The 18,553-nt window shown below is 44.3% G+C and overlaps 1 long non-coding RNA gene across 1 annotated transcript; it reads right to left on the reverse strand.

Annotated features, from left to right (window-relative positions):
- Positions 1 to 6,377: 6,377 nt before the first annotated feature.
- On the reverse strand, positions 6,378 to 7,855 carry LOC142746445 (uncharacterized). The gene is made up of 3 exons (XR_012881707.1): positions 7,250 to 7,855; positions 6,935 to 7,073; positions 6,378 to 6,448 (listed from the first exon to the last, which is right to left on the reverse strand). It is a non-coding gene; the product is annotated as an uncharacterized LOC142746445 (long non-coding RNA).
- Between the last annotated feature and the right edge of the window lie 10,698 nt (positions 7,856 to 18,553).

Raw genomic sequence — 18,553 nt, forward strand, 5'->3', positions numbered from 1 at the left:
AGAATTAAATTAGAGGTGTAGTGAGCATTTTGAGCCCTCAGGTGTTTTATAGATTTTATTAGAATTGGTCCGTGAAAATGAAAAACATTTTTTTTACAATAACCTGTAGATTTAGCTCAGAATTTTAAATTTCCACAAAGAATACAGGAGAAAAGACACCCCAAAATGTGTTACAAAATTTCTCCAGAGTACGGAAATACCCCATATGTGGTTGTAAACGGCTATTTGGACATACGGCTGTCATGGGCACAAAGTATGTGGACCCACTAGGCCGCTCCGCCGTAGCGGGGAGGCAGCTGACCAGGTCACAGTCTAAGCGGAAGTAATTGACAGACAGTAATGCTTAGGTACCTGAAATAGTCCGGGTGGTGGTTGTGGCTTCAGCACGGATGGAGGCAGGTGCGGCAAGTGGCGCCAGACGTGGCGGGCAGTATCCGATGAAGCGGTAGACACTTGACGTGGCAGATGACACTTGGCGTGGCAGAAGACACTTGGCGTGGCAGATGACACTAGACGTGGCAGATGGCACTTGACGTGGCAGATGACACTTGATGTGGCAGATGACACTTGGCGTGGCAGAAGACACTTGGCGTGGCAGATGACACTAGACGTGGCAGATGGCACTTGACGTGGCAGGTGGCACTTGACATGGCAGATGGCACTTGACATGGCAGGCACAGGAACAATACGGAATACAGGAACGGTAACAGAGCACGGGTAACAGCTGGAACGGGAGACAATAAGGAACCATTTGCGAGACAGACTGGGAAAGACTAACAACGCTCAGGCATCGAACTAGGGGGCTGGACCCCTCTTATAGCCCCGGGTACTCACGGGTCAAAGGTCGTTCAAGATGTCCAGTGTGCGCGCTGCCCCTTTAAGAGCGGGGATGAGCGTGCGCGCGCACCCTGCGGGCTCCGGTGGAGGTGAGTGGATGCAAGTGCTGGTGTCTCCTGAGGAGGAGGCTGGGGCCAGCACTTGCCGACTCGTGGCTGCGGCTGTCAGCGGGAGGCTGGAGCGGACAGTCCGCAGGCACGGACATTACAGTATCCCCCCTCTTACGCCCCCTCTTCTTGGGACCGGAGCGAGAGAGAAACTTCTTTAGAAGAGTAGGGGCATTGAGGTTCTCCTCTGGTTCCCAGGACCTCTCTTCGGGACCAAACCCCCTCCAATCCACCAAATAAAAGGTCTTTCCTCGCACTCTCTTGGTGTCCAATATCTCCTTGACTTCAAAGATGTCCGAGGAGCCGCTGGGAGCAACCGCAGGGCTGGGAGTCTTGGAATAGCGGTTTAGGATCACAGGCTTCAGGAGGGAGACGTGGAAGGAGTTGGGAATCCTGAGGGTAGGAGGCAGCCGAAGCTTGTAGGCTACAGGGTTGATCTGCTGCAGGACCTCGAATGGTCCAAGGAACCTGGGAGCGAAATTGTATGAGGGCACCTTCAAGCGAATGTTCCGAGAGGACAACCAGACTTTAGTCCCCGGAAGATACTCTCTTCTCTTGGTATCTGCCTTTCGCTTCATGTGATCTACTGGTAGGCAAAATAGAGGACCGGGTCTGTTGCCAGATTTGCAGGAAGTCCCCATATGCAGAGTCAGCAGCGGGAACCTGAGATGAAGTCAACACAGGAAGAGGGACTCTGGGATGTTGACTGTACACTATGTGAAATGGAGTGGAGGTGGTGGACTCACTTGTGTGGTTGTTACATGAAAAGTCGGCCCAAGGAAGAAGCTGTACCCAGTTATCGTGCTGAGAAGAGATGAAGTGACGGAGATAATTTTCCATGATCTGGTTGATCCTCTCAACTTGCCCATTGGATTGGGGGTGATAGGCAGAGGAAAAGTCCAAACTCACATCCAGGAGTTTACAGAGTGCTCTCCAGAATTTAGAGGTAAACTGAACCCCCCGGTCGGACACGATGTGAAGAGGCAAGCCATGCAAGCGAAATATGTGCTGAATGAAGAGACTCGCCAGTCGGGGAGCAGAAGGTAGGCCGGTCAGCGGGATAAAATGTGCCATCTTAGAGAACCGGTCCACCACCACCCAGATGGTGTTGCATCCTGCTGAGAGAGGAAGGTCTGTGACGAAGTCCATTGCGATGTGCTGCCAGGGGGCACTGGGTACAGGCAGGGTTTGAAGCAGGCTGGCAGGCTTGGAGTGAGTCACTTTATTAGAGGCACACACCGTGCAAGCAGAGAAAAAGTCCAGAACATCCTTAGGTAGCGTGGGCCACCAAAAGTGACGAGTAATCAGGTCTTGGGTTTTACGGACACCAGCGTGCCCAGCTAGTTTAGAACTGTGTCCCCAGCGGAGAATTCTTTTTCTGTCTGCCAACCGAACAAAAGTTCTCCCAGGAGGGATATTCCTAAGCTGCAGAGGATTGGCGGTGACAATGCAGGATGGGTCTATGATCGTCTGAAGGAACTCCACCGTGTCTTCCGTCTCAAATGATCTGGACAGGGCATCGGCCCTCACATTCTTGTCAGCGGGACGGTAGTGGAGCAGAAATTGGAAACGGGTGAAGAACAGTGACCACCTGGCTTGACGGGGATTCAGTCTTTGAGCGGACTGAAGGTAGGTGAGGTTCTTGTGGTCGGTAAAGATCAGGATGGGGTGAGCAGCGCCCTCCAGAAGATGTCTCCACTCCTCCAGGGCCAATTTGATAGCCAGTAGCTCCCGATCTCCAATGGAGTAATTGCGCTCAGCAGAGGAAAACAGTCTTGAGTAGTAGCCACATACTACTGCCTTTCCTTTGGAGCTCCTCTGGAACAGAAGTGCGCCTGCACCAACAGAGGAAGCGTCCACCTCTAGAGAGAACTTCTGAGATACGTCAGGGTGATGGAGGATCGAAGCTGAAGTGAAGGCTTTCTTGAGGCTAATGAATGCGGACTCTGCCTATGGAGTCCACACCTTGGCGTTTACGCCCTTCTTGGTAAGGGTAGAGATTGGAGCCGTCAGAGAAGAAAAGTTCGGAATAAACTGCCAGTAGAAATTGGCGAAACCCAGGAACCGCTGTATGGCCCTTAGGCCTTGAGGACGTGGCCATTCCAGGACAGACTTTAGTTTCTCAGGGTCCATCTTAAGGCCTTGATCCGAGATGACGTAGCCCAGGAAGGGCAAAGACCTCTTTTCAAAGGTGCATTTTTCTAACTTGGCATACAAGTGATTCTCTCTTAGTCGCAGGAGAACTTGACGAACATGCCTCCGATAGGTCATCAGATCTGGGGAGAAAATTAGAATATCATCGAGATAAACTACAACACACTAATAGAGGAGATCTCGGAAGATATCATTAACGAACTCCTGAAATACTGCGGGAGCGTTACACAGTCCGAAGGGCATCACTAGGTATTCGTAGTGCCCATCGCGGGTGTTAAATGCCGTCTTCCATTCGTCACCCCGGCGAATCCGGATTAGATTATAGGCCCCCCGCAGATCTAGCTTGGAAAAATTTTTGGCTCCTCGTATGCGATCAAACAGCTTGGAAATAAGTGGCAACGGGTACTTGTTCTTGACCGTGATCTGATTGAGACCACGGTAGTCAATGCAGGGTCGGAGAAATCCATCTCTCTTTTTAACGAAGAAGAAGCCTGCCCCGACCGGGGAGGAAGATTTTCGAATAAAACCCCTCTCCAAGTTCTCCTTGATATAGGCTGACATCGATAAAGTCTCTGGGAAGGAAAGAGGATATACTCGTCCACGGGGAAGAGAAGCATTGGGAACCAGTTCAATGGGACAGTCATAATTCCGATGTGGAGGCAACGTCTCAGCCTCTCGTTTACAAAAGACATCCGCAAAACTGGCATACTGAGAAGAGTGACTGAGGCAGAGGGGGCACAACAGGATGGACTTGTGACAGGCAATGGCTATGGCATCTGGGACCCCATTGAAGAACCTCTCCAGAACTCCAGTCGAGTGTCGGGGCGTGTAGACGGAGCCATGGCAGACCCAGCAGGATAGGATTGATAGCCTTGGGTAGTACCAGGAAGGTGATCTGTTCTGAGTGAAGAGCTCCGACCCGTAGTGTCAATGGCTCAGTGATGAGCATGATTGGATCAGGCAACGGTAGACCATTCACAGAGGCAACTGCCAGGGGTCTCTCCAGACGGACTTTGGGTAGTTGAAACCGATCCACTAGATCCTGGTGGATAAAATTAGCAGCCACTCCAGAGTCAAGATAGGCGGAGGAAAAATGTGATGTCTGTCCGGTGACGATGGCCACAGGTATCGACAATTTGGAAGAGGTTTTAACGTTTGGAGACGTTCCACCTAGAGTTGCCTCTCCAACCAACCCTAAGTACTGGAGTTTCCCGGTTTCTGTGGGCATTGGCGCACAAAGTGACCCTTGAGGCCACAATACATACAAAGTCCAGAGGAGCATCTGTGCTGCTTCTCCTGTTCAGATAACCGGACTCTGTCTACCTGCATGGGTTCCTCAGGTAGCGCACTAGGAGTGGACAATAGTGGTCTCTGGGCAGAGGGTGCTGGTCTGTGGGCCCGGCTCTCCTGACGAACCTCTTGAGAGCGCTCCTGGATTCTCATATCAACCCGGGTGGCTAACAGGATGAGGGCATCCAAGGTAGAAGGAAGGTCGCGGGCTGCCAGTTCGTCCTTGATGTGAGAGGACAGTCCCTGCCAGAAGGTCGCCACCAGTGCCTCATTGTTCCATGCCAGCTCGGCTGCTAGGGTACGGAAGGAGATAGCATACTCCCCTACTGTGGAGCCTTCTTGCTTGAGCGACAACAGAGTGGCTGCGGCAGAGGATGTTCGACCCGGCTCCTCGAACATGGCACGAAAGGACTGCAGGAACAAGGCTAGGTCCGAGGATGCAGGTCCTTGTTGCTCCAAGATTGGGTTCGCCCATGCGAGGGCCTTGCCAGCGAGGAGGGAGATAATAAATGCCACCTTGGCCTCCTCGGAGGGGAAGAGATGAGGCCGTAGCCTAAAATGAACCGTGCAATGATTGAGAAATCCTCTACACGCTCTGGGATCACCGTCGTAGCGAGGAGGAAGAGGCAGAGGAACTGAGGATCCGGAAAAAACAGGGGGAGCAACAGGCAGTGGCACAGCAACAGCCTCAGGAGGAAGAACCGGAGGTGGAACAGCGAGTAGATCCAGGCGGACCAGGATAGTATTCACCACCTCAAGGAGTTGATCCTGACGTGTGCGTAGGTCATGCATCTCTGTCTGAATCTTCTGTACTGGGGTCTTAGGCTGGCCAGCGGGTTCCATAGACTGCTATATATAAAGCAAAACAAATGGGTATGTATAAGGCAACGGGTATAACTTTCAAAGAATAACCATATGAGTATACAAAATAACCGTTTATTAAATACCAAAACACTACATAGAAGTTAAAAACATTTAAAATAGCATATGATATGCCATATACAAATCACTGAAGGAGGAATACCACCCTGATAAGTGGCTAGCAAATAGCTACCTCCTTACACTCACCTAAACCCCCAGAGCAGACATGCAATGCATTAATCTTGAAAAGAGTGTGTAAAAATGTTGCATCAGTTAGGCATCAGATCAGCATGTCCTATATCTCAGGCTATATGGGGGAAAATAGGGGAAAGAAACCCCACGCGTATCGCCACAAAGTGGCTTCCTCAGGGGTAAGTTTGCATGTGAACATTTAGTGTCTTTATGTAGAACAGCAAATGGAAAAAGTAATCAAAAGTGCAATGGCCTGCACCTGTGGACACACCTACCCCAACCTCCACGAGTGAGCTGGTGAGATAACCCAGCTGCCCTATTGCCTTGACGCTCTGCGCATGCGCCGAAGCCGCCACCATGTGCACCTGATGACGGACCCGGCGCACGCGCAGTACACCCAGCAGGACTGCATTCGCCATGAAAATCAAGGCGAGTGGTTACTTAGTATGCGCACGCGCCGGCCCGCAACCATGATATCATGATGCAGTGAGCCGTGCGCGCGCACAACCAGGTCACCGGGAGGGGAGGAGAGGCATGGGAAAAAAAGGGAGGGCTGGGAGGTTGGAAAGCCAACATGTATTGACAGCTATGGATAAGTCGCTACAAACTATCATACCCCATAACAACGGGTTACTATAATAAACATATAGGTTATCACATGTCAATCTGTTGGAACTTAGTCCAAGTTAGTTATCGAGTAATTGTGCATAAATATTAAGCGTTCAAACTTCTAGGCATAATGATGAATACATCATGCTAATTACCTTTTATGCCAATATGTTGTTTATTTAATTTTACGCAATTGAGGAGTATGATACATTTTCTAATGAAGAAAACAGTTTAACCAGAATTTGGACAATATATATGTGTAGAAAATATACAAGGGTGGGTATCAGATTATAATACAATATATTATTTTTCTTTCTCTTTGTTTTTCCTCTTCTGTGTCCATATGTTCTCATATGATGCTCAACACCTCAGAACCGATCACTATACATAGATATGATCTAGAAGGAGAAAACATACTTAATAATTGATCTCAGACCTGTGGCTTCAAGATGAACTACTATATCTGTCATATAACGATGCCAATAAATGACGTGCTATGTGATAATAATAAAATAAACATTAGTGACTTAGATCATTTAAAACGTGAAAAATAAATGAGGGAAAGGATATAAAAATTATTATGTGAAATGTAAGAGACCTGAATAAATCATAATAAATATGAAGGTCATAATAAATGTGAACGAAAATATGTGATCTGTGCAAATAGAACATAAGAAAAATCTATATGTAAAAATGAAAAATGACTCGTTATGTTTTATAGAAACCGGTAAATAGTAGTTCTTCATTTATGCCCCTAGGGGACATGCATTTTACATTGAAGATCCACCTTGCTTCATGTTGCAGAAGTCTGGGGACTATATTGCCCCCTCTAATGTTTGTCTGTATGTGTTCCAGACCGGTCACTTTAAGACTAGAAGTCTTACCTTTGTGTACTTGTAAAAAGTGTGAAGCCACCGAGGTCAGAATCTTGTTTTGTTTAATATCTCTTTCTGCCAATCTGATGGTTGATAGGTGATGTTGTATTCGTTTTCGTAGTTCTTGACTTGTCTGACCTATATAAACCTTGGGACAAGAACAGGTTATCGCATAAATGATATTTTTAGTTCGACAGTTAATGTATGACTTAAGTGGGTATTGCTTTTTGTCAACTGGATCTGTGAAAGTGTCACTAGATTCAACAAATTGACATATATTGCAATCCCCACATGCATATGAACCTATAAGTTTAGTTCCTCTACCTAGTCGTGTCGTCGGTCTTGAAAAATGACTTCTTGTTACCCTGTCCCCAAGATTGCGGGCTCTTCTTGCTGTTAGGAGAGGTCTCTCGGTTATGTGTGGTATAAGTTTGGGTTCACATAATAGAATGTTCCAATTTCTATTTAATATTTTGGTGATATCTTGCCATTGACTGTTATAGGCTGTTATGATCCTTGGCTTGTTGTCTTTTATCCGATGTTTGGGTGTGAATGTCTGGATTCTATTGCTCTTTGCTGCTTTTGAAAAAGCTTTCGAAATAACTTTTTGTGGATATCCTCTTGATTTAAATCTTTCACTTAGATCCTTTGCATGAAATTTGAAATCTTGTTCCTCGCTACAGTTTCTCCTAATCCTCAGGAATTGTCCTGTTGGAATACCATTTTTCAAGTGTGGAGGGTGAAAACTTTGGTAATGGAGCAGATTATTAGTAGCTGTTTCTTTACGGTACAGTGTGGTCTTTACTTGAGGTCCGTGCATTTTGATTTTTAAGTCGAGGAACTCAACCATTTCCTTTGAAATTTTGGCAGTGAGGCGTATATTCCATGGATTCTCATTAAGTTCTTCAATGAATGACCCGCATTCTTCTGCTGTCCCTGTCCAAAAAATGAGAATGTCATCTATATATCTTTGCCATTTAATGACATGCTGTTGAAAACTTATAGATGAATATACGTATGTCTCCTCCCACCAACCTAAAAAGAGGTTAGCGTAGGAGGGAGCACAACGTGCCCCCATAGCTGTGCCAGAAACTTGGCGATAAAATTTCCTATCAAACACAAAATAATTGTGTCCAAGGACAAATTCAAGAAGATCAAGCAAAAAGGAATCATGCTGTCTGTTAGATGCCGTCTGCTGATTAAGGTGATGCATAACTGCTCTCAGTCCCAAATGATGCCTAATGTTAGTATACAGGGATTCTACATCCAAGGATATAACCAGGGTGCCAAAGGGAACCTCCAAGTCATTCAATTGTTCTATAAGATGCATAGAATCCCTAGTATAGGATTTAAGTTGTAGTACCATGGGCTGTAAAAAATAATCTATATAAGTGCAGGCCTTCATAGACTGAGCGTACTGTCACGGGCACAGGGTATGTGAACCCACTAGGCCGCTCTGCCGTAGCGGGGAGGCAGCTGACCAGGTCACAGTCTAAGCGGAAGTAATTGGCAGACAGTAATGCTTGGGTACCTGAAATAGTCCGGGCGGTGGCTGTGGCTTCAGCACGGATGGAGGCAGGTGCGGCAAGTGGCGCCAGACGTGGCAGGCAGTATGCGATGAAGCGGTAGACACTTGACGTGGCAGATGACACTTGGCGTGGCAGAAGACACTTGGCGTGGCAGATGACACTAGACGTGGCAGATGGCATTTGACATGGCAGATGGCACTTGACGTGGCAGATGACACTTGGCGTGGCAGAAGACACTTGGCGTGGCAGATGACACTAGACGTGGCAGATGGCACTTGACGTGGCAGATGGCACTTGACGTGGCAGGCACAGGAACAATACGGAATACAGGAACGGTAACAGGGCACGGGTAACAGCTGGAACGGGAGACAATAAGGAACCATTTGCGAGACAGACTGGGAAAGACTAACAACGCCCAGGCATCGAACTAGGGGGCTGGACCCCTCTTATAGCCCTGGGTACTCACGGGTCAAAGGTCGTTCAAGATGTCCGGTGCGCGCGCTGCCCCTTTAAGAGCGGGGACGAGCGTGCGCGCGGACCCTGCGGGCACCGGCGGAGGTGAGTGGATGCAAGCGCTGGCGTCTCCTGAGGAGGAGGCTGGGGCCAGCGCTTGCCGACTCGTGGCTGCGGCTGTCAGCGGGAGGCTGGAGCGGACAGTCCGCAGCCACAGACATTACAACGGCAAGGGTCTAAACGGAAAAAGTGCAATTTCGTTTTTGGAGTGGAGATTTTACAAAATTTGTTTTTGACGCCATGTTGCATTGCGCTGAGGTACCAGTACAGTGAAAACTCCCGAGAAGTGACCCCATTTAGGAAACTACACCCCTCAAGGAATTCATCTAGAAGTGTAATGAGCATTTTGACCCCCAAAGGTTTTGCAGAAATTAGTGCACAGTGGATGTTGCAGATTGAAAATTGACATTTTCCACAGATATGCTATTTCAGTGCCCAATGTGTTGGGCCCAGCTTGTACCACTGGAGACATACGCCCCATAAATTGTTAAGCGGTTCTCCAGAGTACGGTAATACCCCATATGTGGTCATAAACTGCTGTTTGGGCACACTGCCAGGCCCAGAAGGAGCGCCGAATAATGAATACCTATACAATATGTAGACCCTTGGCATTCGCCGAAAAATTATGCGTCCACACAAATCACAAAACGAAACTCAATACCTATGAAAGATTGCAAGGACGAGTAGTATATCCAAAGAATGAACAACACATAGCACAAATGATGTGCTTATGACAATATAAAACAAACTTTATTTATAATGCACATAACAGCAAATTGGCCATCACAAGATAAAAACAATACTACACACGTTAAAAAGGAAAGTGTGGAAAGACAACGTGAATAATCCATATAAGACGCTAGCACAATGTAAACATCATATGATGTGGTACAGTACAGAAATCTACATCAGAGAATGATATATCATAAGCCAAATTATAAAGCAAGAAGAGGGAGCCGTAAATGTATTATACCCCTAGCCACAAGGCACAAAATTGTGCACACCTATACAGAATGCAGGGCTAGGGCTAAACAATCAAACCCAATACTGGCCCTACTTCATGGGCTAGGAGAACTGTACAAACCCGTGGATTGCATGATGGATCATGCACGAGATAACTCCTCACTGACCGCCCCAGAAGGAGCGCAGATTTTGGCTTTTGGAGCGCAGATTTTGCTTGGTAGTAGTTTTGTTTAGTGTTTTACTGGTGTTTCAGTTTATAATGTGGGGGCATATGTAAGCTGGGCGGAGTACATCAGGGTATATGTAAGCTGTGCGGAGTACATCAGGGTATATGTAAGCTGGGCGGAGTACATCAGGGTATATGTAAACTGTCAGGAGTACATCAGGGTATATGTAAACTGGGCGGAGTACATCAGGGTATATGTAAGCTGGGCGGAGTACATCAGGGTATATGTAAGCTGGGCGGAGTACATCAGGGTATATGTAAGCTGGGCGGAGTTCATCAGGGTATATGTTAGCTGGGCGGAGTACATCAGGGTATATGTAAACTGTGCGGAGTACATCAGGGTATATGTAAGCTATGTGGAGTACATCAGGGTATATGTAAGCTGGGCGGAGTGCAACAGGTCATAATAGGATGATGTAATAATGGGGAAAATGAATAATAAAATGATCCATGGATAGTGACGTACGCTTTGAACCAATCCTTTATGCACAGGCCGGATTATTGAGTGCAGGAGTCGCACTTCTAAAGGATGTCTGTGGTATTGTACAAAACATCCGCACTCCAGTATTGCCTAATCTTTGACTTCTTCACTAGCCCCATATGTAGCACAGACCCCAAAATGTCATCGTTTTCGCTGCATTTACAGGGTCTACCAGTGGGGGCTGCAAATGATGACGTGGGGTTTTAGGTGAAGAACTGCTGCACGTATAAATTAGTCCGGGCCGTCGTTTTGCATTATTGCGTTCCAAGAGTCATAACTTTTTATTTTTCCGTTGACGAGCTATGTGAGTGCTTGGTTTTCATGGGACGAGCTGTCGTTTTTATTAGTATCATTTTGGGGTACATGCGATAATTTGATCAGTTTTTATTCCATTTTTTGTGAGGTGAGGAGACCAAAAAACAGAAATTCTTTCACTATTTTTTTTATAATTTTTTACCGGCGTTCTCTGTGCAGTATAAACAACATGTTTACTTTATTCTGCGGTTTGATACGATTATGGCAATACCAAATTTATATAGTTTTTATATGTTTTACTACTTTTACAAAATAAAAACACTTTTTCTAAATAAAATGTTTTAGTGTCACCATGTCCTGAGAGCCATAACTTTTTTATTTTTTGTCGACGGAGCTTTGTAAGGGCTTGTTTTTTGCGTGACACACTGTAGTTTTTATTGGTATCATGTTTGGCTACACGCAACTTTTTGATCACTTTTTATTCCATTTTTTTGGAAACAACGTGACCAAAAAAGGAAATTCTGCCATTGTTTTTTATGGTATTTTTTTTACGGTGTTCACCGTGCGGGATAAATAATATGATATTTTTTTAGGTCAGGCCAATACGAACGCGGCGATACCTATTATGTCTAGTTTTTGTCTTTTTTTTTCATTTTTTTTCTAATTATAAGGGGCTTGATCAGGGAAACAAGGCGATTATTGTTTTTATTACGTAAAACTTTTATTTATTTATTTATCTAAAACTTTCTTTTTACTTTTTTTCACTTTTTATTTTACACATACTAGGGGACTGGAAGATCTGATCTTCTTATCCCCTGTACAATGCACTGCACTACTTCTGTATGTACTTGTGTAGTGCCGTATATTGTAACTGTCACTTTACAACTGACAGTTGAGCCTATTACGTCCTGCCTTGGGCAGGACCTAAGAGGCTCCCGTACCTGGCAACCAGGAAGCCGTTGCTAGGCTTCCTGGTTGCCATTGCAACCATCAGAACCCCGCGATTTTTCGCGGGGGGGGAATGGGGTGCAGAGGGAGCCTCCTCCCTCTGTATCAATCACTTAAATGCCGCTGTCGCTATTGACAGCGGCATTTAAGGGGTTAAACTACAGCGATCGGAGAGGACAGTGATCGCTGTAGTTGCAGTGGGATGTCGGCTGTATATTACAGCCGACATCCGATGAAGATGGAGCGAGCACAGCTCCTGTGCCCGCTTCATCCTCAGGGCGTTACTATACGCCCATTTTCGGGAAGGGGTTAATAAAAATAGTGGGTTTTTTTACACCGCTTTCTCTGATCTCCTCACGGATCTCACAGAAATGAGGAGATCAGAGAAAGTGACAGGAGCTTTCTCCTGCAGACGACGTCACAGACGGCTGTGATTTGTCAGTCTTCAGAGACTGACCAATCACAGCAATCGCCGGCATTGGGGACTGCTAATTGGTCCCCAGGCCGGTAGCAGAGACGGTTAGCTGTCAATGACAGCTGCCGCCGCTGTTATATCACTATGTGATTTCACATAGTGACAGTTTATTCCTTCTCCGCAATAGTACGGCGAAGGTACGCTGCAATAAGCGGCCAGCGACGTACTATTGCAGCGAAGGAACGCAAGGGGTTAAATGAAATTCTAGTTGTTTTGACTTTTGACCATGAATATCTAATTCAGGACAGGTAATGGCCTTCCTCGTGTCCAATGTGTTCCTCAGATAAAGCCATAGAAGTAGTTTTAGGATCTTTCTTTTCAACAAAATTGTATCGTTGTTAATAAATTTAGTGTTAAACAAAGTGCCAAGTGTTTTAAATGAGAGCGTATACAACTAATCTGACTAAGGAATGTCTTTGCCAAAGAGTCATCTATTTATTGGGTCAAAAATAGTACAGTGTCACTAGTAAAATACCTAAATTGGGAACAAATTTAAATAATACACCTTTTATGGTGCAATGGATTACTTTAACACAAATTTAATTGGAATGATGGGAATTGGTGAATTAATGACGAGGATGATATCATCTTGTAAAAATATAGACCTACGTGAATTCATGACTTGGCTTCAATAATATTAATAACAGATCACATTTAACTCAGTATAGAACATTTAGTTCTTTTCTACAGTATGTATTAGGCTATGTTCACACGCTTAGCAAAAAACGTCTGAAAATACGGAGCTATTTTCAAGGGAAAACAGCTCCTGATTTTCAGAAGTTTTTTTAGCAACTCGCGTTTTTCGTTGCGGTTTTTATGGCCGTTTTTGGAGCTGTTTTTCTATAGAGTCAATGAAAAACGGCTCAAGAAGTGAAATGCACTTCTTTTTCACAGGCTTTTTTTATGTGGCCATTTTTCAAAACGGCCGCGTAAAAAACTGCCCCGTCGGAACAGAACACCGTTTTTCCTATTGAAATCAATGGGCAGGTGTTTGGAGGCGTTCTGCTTCCGATTTTTCGGCCATTTTTCGGCCGTTTATGGCCCGAAAAACTGCCAAAAATAAGCTGTGTCAACATACCCTTACCCAGCAGATTTAGGTTGTTTTATGTAGCAAGCAGTTTGTCCCATCTATCTATCTATCTATCTATCTATCTATCTATTATCTATCTATCTAAAAAAAAATTATCTGACGTAAAAGCTCCTCCTCGCATTTTGCGAGGCGTCTTTGACACCCGTAATCTTGAGCTACTCTTCATTGACTTCAATGAAGAACGGCTCAAATTACGTTGCAAAGAAGTGTCCTGCACTTCTTTGCCGAGGCAGTCAATTTACGCGTCATCGTTTGACAGGTCGTCGGCACAGTATGTCGGCAAACCCATTCAAATGAATGGGCAGATGTTTGCCGACATATTGTAGCCCTATTTTCAGATGTAAAACGAGGCATAATACGCCTCGTTTACGTCTGAAAATAGGTTGTGTGAACCCAGCCTTAGGGTCTTTAATCTATGTATCCACTGTAATTCCCTCGTCTTCAATATTTTAATACGATTACCACCCCGTCTGAGCGGAGGGATGTGATCTATGATACAGAATTTGAGGTCTCGTTCATTGTGTCTCAATTCAGTAAAATGCTTTGATAAAAGTCTCTTTTTACGTATTGTGTACCTGTGTTGATTTAAACGGGTTTTAACATCCAAAAATGTTTCCCCCACATATAACAGGTGACAAGGACATTGGAGTACGTAAATAACAAAGGTGGTATCACATGTAAGGAAATGTCTGATCAGAAATTCTCGACCCGTATCTGGATGTTTAAAGGAATGACCCTTCAACATAAGTGTATAATTTGTGCAGTTGAGACACGGAAAACTGCCCTTTTTAGGGGGATGTAAAAATATTTGTTGACCTACCCTAGTGGGACCCATATCTGATCTCACCAGCTTATCCTTCAGGTTTGGTGGTCTCCGATAGGAGAACATAGGCATATTCTGGAACTCCACTACCGTTTGCAAACACCTACCCAACATAGGCCAATGTTTTCGGACAATATTATTTACCTGACTACTCATCTCAGAAAACGTTGAGATGAAAGGAATGCATTTAACCTGTGGTTTACGGTTTTTATTTTTAAGAAGATCTATTCTGGGAGTCAATTCTACGCTTTGTCTGTGCTGATCCAATAGTCGACTCGGGTAACCCCTATGCCTAAACTTCTCAGCCATTTTATCAAGGCCAGAGGCCAGTCTATCTGGTTTATCTACAATCCTTTTAGTTCGTAAAAATTGGCTAACTGGTAAAGATTTGATTAGACCCCTTGGGTGGGAACTCTCATATCTTAGTAGGTTGTTCCGGTCAGTTTGTTTTATGAAAAGGTCTGTTGTAAAGTTTGTACCGTCAAACTCCACCAGGACGTCCAAAAACTGTAGTGTCGTCCGTGAGCTAACTAAAGTGAATTTCACAGTTTGGTCTATAGTATTCAAAAAAATATGAAAATTAGTCAGTTCCGATGACCCCCCAGTCCAGATGAGGAAGACATCATCTATGTACCGCCACCACCTCAATACATGTTTGAAGTGGTGGGATACATAGACGAGGCCCTCCTCAAGAGAACGCATGTAAATATTTGCATACGTTGGTGCCATATGTGAGCCCATTGCCGTCCCTTGACGTTCGACATAGAATTGATCACGAAATAAAAAGTAGTTGTTTGTCAGTAAAACGTTCAATAATGACAGCAATAACGAATTACAGTCAGTCGAGTATTCCGATTTGGTCAGCATCATCTCGACTGCTCTCAGGCACTGGTCATGTTGGATAGATGTAGTGTACAACGATACTACATCAAAGGAGGCCAGAATAATGTCCTGGCTCCCCTCCAATTCTACACTTTGTAGTTTGACCAAAAAATCGGTAGTGTCCTGAATGTAAGATTGTGCTTCAATAGAGAAATGTCTAAGGGATTTATCTAGAAATATAGCAATGTTGGAAAAAATAGAATCTGTACCAGAGACTATTGGTCGTCCTGGTGAGTTAGATAATGTTTTGTGAATTTTTGGTAATACATACAAAACCGGAGTAATAGGATACTCCACCCACAGGAACCTTTTTAAATCATCATCAATAAGACCGCCATTATGGGCTTCATCAAGAATTCTCATAATTTGTTTTGAGATATCAAATTTAGGGTCACCAGGAATTTTCATGTAGACATCAGTATCAAGAAGTTGTCTATTAATCTCACATATATACATGACTGTATCCATGACGACAGTCGCCCCGCCCTTGTCTGCAGATTTGATCGTTAGACTGTCGTCATGGATAAGCTCATTCAGAGCTGAAATTTCATCACTAGACATGTTAGCATGTTTAATTTGGACATCTTCATTCACAGTTCGCAGTTCACCAATATCATTCTTTACTGCGTTAACAAAAGCATCAATGACCGGTGCATTAGACGGGGGTACAAATGAGCTCTTATTGGACAAGCCAAAATCCTTCAATTGAAACTCCGTGTGCCTAGGTTTAGATGTTATAATATTGTTAGAAAACCAAGCTTTAAGTTTGACATTTCTAAAAAATTGATAAAGGTCTGTTTCAATATGAAACCAGTCCACCTTATTAACCGGACAGTAGGATAGACCTTTACATAATACTTTTAGTTGGACATCGGATAGTATTTTTGTGGAAATATTTACCACTATGTCCTCTTCCTTATAGTCGTTCCTCGAGTCACGGGATGGCGGGCCTTGTTGTGTGTTGGTAGGCTTTCTCCTATGGTGCCTATGGTATCTATCTATCTATCTATCTATCTATCTATCTATCTATCTATCTATCTATCTATCTATCTATCTATCTATCTATCTATCTATCTATCTATCTATCTATCTATCTATCTATCTATCTATCACTCTCTCTCTCTATCACTCTCTCTCTCTCTCTCTATCACTCTCTCTCTCTCGCTCTCTCTCTCTCTCTCCCTCTCTCTCTCTCTGTCTAGCTAATTTCATTCTCTCTATTTATCTATCCCCCTTTTTGTAAGGCGTGGCGATAAAAAAAATCAATGATGAAGTACTCAGTGTGCCATGCAAACATGAATGTCATATAAGACAAGCTGTTACCACGTATGTGTCATAAACCAATGAATCAGTTAATTAAACTTTCAGTGTGACGCTTGTCCAGACTTTCTTTGAGAACATAATCAATCTGTGGTGCAGACGAGGCTACTGAACACCAGCTTGGGGGGTGTACATAGTAGAGACCGCAGCTACTGAATACCGGCTTGGGGGCGCTGCACACAGGAGAGAGCGACTACTAAACACCAGCTTGGCTGGTGCACATCTGAGAAACTGTGGCTATTAAACGCCAGCTTGGGTGGGAAACATAGGAGAGACAGCAGCTACTGAACACCAGCTTGGGGGTGCACATCGGAGAGACTGCGGATACTGAACACCAGCTTGGGGGTGTGCACAAAGGAAAGAGAGCTGCCAACTTTTGCTAACTTTTAAGTTTACAGAGCGGTTACTGAACTTCGTCCTTGCAGTTCTGATAACCAGGAGAGAGCAGCGCTTCATTATGCTGTAGGTGACACTGCACAGCAGGAGAAAGAGCAGTGCTGCATTATGTGCTAGCCAAGTGTTCGGCAGCGTCAAAGACAATGAAGAACTGCTCTCTCTCCTGGTGATCAGTGCCGCCGCCCTCTCTTCCTGTGTTCAGCGCCGCCAAGCACATAGCAACGCTGGACACCGGGAGAGGGAAATGTGCCAGCCAAGCATGACCCACGTGCTAGCTGTGGCACCAGTGCCTTAGGTTGCTGACCCCTTGATCTTTCCATAGACCTAGCATTTCCAACTAATAAAATCTTTTTACTGTTTATCCAGGACCATGCCACAGCTACTAATATGTCTGAACTACTGTGACACATAGAGTGAATTCACTCACAAGGGTTGTGGGTGTATTATATATGTGGTCTTTAGACAAAATTAATATTTTTTATTTTTTTTTATCTGATCATGGTTTGAATAATAAAAGATTTAATTGCATTTATGGGAGAATACGGTGCCTCACGGAGTTGCTACATTAAGGCACATTAAATAGTTATGGCTCCATACTATGGACCAGTAGGCATTCTGTGTGCCACCATACAAGCTCTGTGCACATGTGTGGGCCCTAAGAGTGCATCGAAAATGGTAGAGTCAAAATGTTAATGTCATCCTCTCTTCTCTTTTGAATCCTATCTCAGTTTGACAAGCCCTCCACACCGTGCCACAACAACTGTGTGTGAACCCGGACATAATGTGAATGTGATCTTATAATTATGATAAAATCAAGTCTTAATACACCAGGGACTTGGCAATAATTTAATGTTTTTTTGTTCTTTTTTAGAACGAGACGAACGGATGCAACACACTTGTATAAATATGGTTTATTCCCTATATGTTTCCTCTGTCATTTATCACAATGTAGAACTTTAAAAAATGCTGAATTAAATCTATGGTCAGATTATAAATCGCTGTCAAAGATAATTAGTTCAGCACACTCTGATAAAAAATAATCTGTTTGCTTTATTTCATGACCTTGGATGTTGTATTATTAAAACATTTCTCTCCACAAAGTCATTCATTTGATGAAACTTTCTTTCTTTAGTGAAATCCGAATAGAAACAATTCTACAAGGTTCTGTGTCAGTTAAATATAAATGACCCTTTAAAGTACTTTCCAAGTATTTATATACATAAAGTGAATGGTTATGATGTGACAGAGCCACACACACAGCATACCCTTGTCATACGGCTTTAGGAAAAAGTTTATTATACTTAGACTGGTGCTATAGGGGAGGGAATCAAACAGCAGAAAGAGGAAAAAAGCTACACGTGACTGATCCTGCACCAATTAATAAAAGTGTTCCACGTCATACAGTTCACAACATTATCCCTGTATAGGATGGATAGTATGATGTTTTTCAAAAGACAAATATAAGGAACACATTTAAAGGGGTTGTCCAGGATTACAAAAACATGGCTGCTTTCTACCAGAAACAGCAACATACCTGTTCATGGGTTGTCTAGTATTGCAGCTCAGTTCCATTGGAATGAATGTGGCTGAGCTGCAATACCACACACAACCTGTGCACAGGTGTGGCACTGTTTTAGGAAGAAAGCAGCGTTGTTTTTCTAATCCTGGGTAACTCCTTTAAGACTTTAGTAAACCTATGTTTGTGCATTCGGCAATTCCATTTATAG

This window comes from Rhinoderma darwinii, chromosome 1 (genome assembly GCF_050947455.1).
Source record: "Rhinoderma darwinii isolate aRhiDar2 chromosome 1, aRhiDar2.hap1, whole genome shotgun sequence".
NCBI classification, from domain to species: domain Eukaryota; kingdom Metazoa; phylum Chordata; class Amphibia; order Anura; family Rhinodermatidae; genus Rhinoderma; species Rhinoderma darwinii.